A 3,403-nucleotide genomic window follows, 5' to 3' on the forward strand; every position below is an offset into this window, starting at 1 on the left:
GACCCAAATTAACTGTCCATAAACACGCTCCTTCTAACCAACGCGTTTCATCCTTCAGCAGGCCTTCATCAGGGGGAAATCTTGATGCAATTAAAAGCACAAAAATCTCTATATAATGTAATAACAAGCAGATTTTTTTCATACAAGTCTAGACGAAAATGCTTAAACCTTAAGCTCTATGCACAACCAGCTCTGTCTTATAGATAAAATTAATTAGTCTGTTTGTTTGTTTGTTTGGTTACACATTCAGACACCCTTGCACCGATTGAGATGAAAACAATGCAAGGTGGTCTAGTTGGATCGTGGCCAGGTTTTTGGGGGTTAGGGTCCCAGTCGGTCTTCCTGTTGGTGTACGCTGGGCAGAACTTTGACCGCGGAGCCTGTTCTACACCTTCCACTGAATGGATTTTGATGAAAACTTCACAGAGTGGTAACATTAGATCCCAGAAGATATTTTAGGGGGCTTGAGGTCATGATAAAACCTTCCGTTGGTGTATGCTAGACAGAACTTTGACCCAGGGATGCTAGGCAGAACTTTCACCTGGGGAGCCTGTTCTGGGGCTTCTACTGGATGTATTCAAATGAAACTTCACAGAGGGGTGGCAATTGGTCTGGGATGCCTAATGGAGTGGTTGGGATCCCATTTGGACCTCCCATTGGTGTATCCTGGGCAGAACTTTGACCTGAGGAGCCGGTTCTGGGCCTTCCACTGGATGTATTCAGATGAAAACTGCACAGAGGGGTGGCAACTGGTCTGGTCTTCACAGAGGGGTGGCAAATGGAGTGGTTGGGGTCCCGGTTGGCCCTATGGCGGAGTGCGCCGAGAAGAACTTTGACCCAGGGAGCCTGCTCTGGGCCTTCCACTTGATGGATTTGGATGAAATCACTTGAAAAAATTAAATAACTTGAAGATTTAAACCAGGGCAATGCGGGGCACTTCAGCTAGTATATATATATATATATATATATATATATGCAGCAGAAGATCACAGCGCCAGTTGGGTGCAAATCCCTCAATGTGGTATTTTATCAATTGTGTGTCTATTGTCTCACACTAAAATTTGTAATAATGTGACACTATTATAATGCACCCCCAAAAATGTGTGAGTGGCAGCTCAACCAGCAAAATAATGTAACAGTGGTGATCTATTACATATACAAACAAATAGAAAATACAAGGAGCTGGTATAGAGCGCCTACTGTGCTTATATAGCTTATTATAAAGTGCTAACAATATAAAGTGATATCGTGCAATAAAAGTGCTAATGCAAGGATAGTGATATCAAATTATCATTATCCTCAAATATTTATGCAATTTGTAATATATAGAGTATAACTTATAAAATAACAACGGTCTATATGACTAAAGTGCTATTGCAGAGATCCTTCAAGGATCATAAACTGAATTAACAATCATAACATTCCATAAACGTGTGCAAAAAATGCATAAATAATTTAAAATGTGAATCAATAAAAGTGCAAAAATTCATTTAAAATAACAAATTAATTTTAATCAGACACAACAATAGATATCCTCCTACATGAAGGATAAATGACATAAAAACACATAAAACCATGGACAAAAATGTGTATATATAAAAAAGGACTATAAATTTATCAGAATAAATAGGAATAAAAATCGTAGCTTATCTGATAAAAATGGCAAGTTCATGAATGGAAAGATAATAGCAGCCCCCAACGCGTTTCGTCCGTATCCTGGACTTCTTCAAGGGATATTTTAGCTCCTGTGGGGTATCCAATATTTATACCCCCTCTAATAATGACAAACAAGAATTGACAGAGCTCCTTAGTGTCATCACTTCCGGTTTTCTAAACAGTTCCTCTCTATTAAAGTGGAGTAACCACTTAGAATCACATTAGGCCATTTCCTTTATTAAAACATTGTTAAATTGGAAGTCTGTTTCCTAAATATAAATTATTTGCTAGCATATTACTCCTTCCTTGCTGTGTATCGCGTCGCGTCACTTCCGCCCTTGTTATTCGTGCATCGCGGTCCTTCCGCCCTTACTTGAGCAGTTCACTACATCACTTCCTCCTCCGTTGTCAACATCCCCATTGCGCGCTATGCCTCCTCCTTCCTTGTGCAGGATAGGACCTTTTATCCACTCGTCCGCCCGTCACGTGTGTCACGTCCAGCGTCAAAGCATCTCCAGTTTCTGGCGGCCTCAATCTTTGTACTCTAAATGTATCCTTTGCCCGCGGCCATCTTGCTACTCTCATAAGTTCCATTTTCTTTGCCATATTTATGCTCCCATCTGCATCATGTTATTTATAATCCTGGGGATAGTAGTTTAGTTATTATTTCCTATATGGAATAATGGATGACAATATTAGTTTAAATATATATAACCAGCCATATGCTTGGACTCTAAAAAATGATGAGAAATTGTGACAGTTTCTAATTATTCTCCACACCTATTCAGAATCATAACTAGAATTCAAACAACTCCATAAATAAATAAATATCACATATATTGATGTATAATGTAGACTTATATGTGGACACTAGTAAAAAATCCTAAAATCATACTATTGGGGACTAATATAGTACATCCTTAAAAAATAATAAGTAATGATGATATTAAAAATTCTTCTTAAAAAAATGGATGGCAATCTTCTTTAGGGATTTTATAGTTCATATGCATATATATATATATAGTCTTTTCACTCTGTAGGGTCAGTTGGTTCTTATGTGAGTCTTGAAACATGTAATCGATATTGTTGCATTCTGGAAATTCTTACTCCCATCTTCGGATTTATAAATCAGAGAATTCTTCTTAGGTCGTATGTCTTGGGGGATTCATGCTTATATGTCACATAAAGATACTACCGTACCTGGTCTTCCATAGAGGTCTCCCATCCAAGTACTAACCAGGCCCAATGGTGCTTAGCTTCCAAGATCAGACGAGATTGGGCGCTCTAACCCAGGTATGACAGTAGGTTATATTAGGACCTAACATGAAATCCCTTTTATCTTTTTCATCTTCATTAAAGAAATGGTGCTATCTCATAATTATCGTTAAATCCTCTAGGAGTCATAGTGTCCAATTCGAAAATCCAGAACATCTCACGTTTGGATAATTTATTTGCAAGATCTCCTCCTCTATCTCCCAATTCCACATGTTCTATAGCTTTGAACGTTAGGTCATCTGGATCCGATCTATGGTGTGAAATAAAGTGTCTTGACACCATATGAGTCTCCACCTTGTTCTTGATATTCCTTATATGTTCTTGTATACGAAGTTTTAAAGATCGTTTGGTCTTTCCTACATATTTTATTCCACATGAACATTCCAAGAGGTAAATGACTGAAGTTGAATTGCAATTAAGATGTTGTTTAATTTTGTATTCCTTGGTATTTGCAGAATTACTGAAGTTTTTT

At 37.9% G+C, this 3,403-nt stretch overlaps 1 pseudogene; it reads right to left on the minus strand.

Moving 5' to 3' along the window:
- Window positions 1-2,844: 2,844 nt before the first annotated feature.
- LOC148523589 (5S ribosomal RNA) lies at window positions 2,845-2,963 on the minus strand (annotated as a pseudogene).
- Between the last annotated feature and the right edge of the window lie 440 nt (window positions 2,964-3,403).

Source organism: Taudactylus pleione, unplaced genomic scaffold, assembly GCF_031769625.1.
Source record: "Taudactylus pleione unplaced genomic scaffold, aTauple2 ptg000129l, whole genome shotgun sequence".
Taxonomy (NCBI): Eukaryota; Metazoa; Chordata; class Amphibia; order Anura; family Myobatrachidae; genus Taudactylus; species Taudactylus pleione.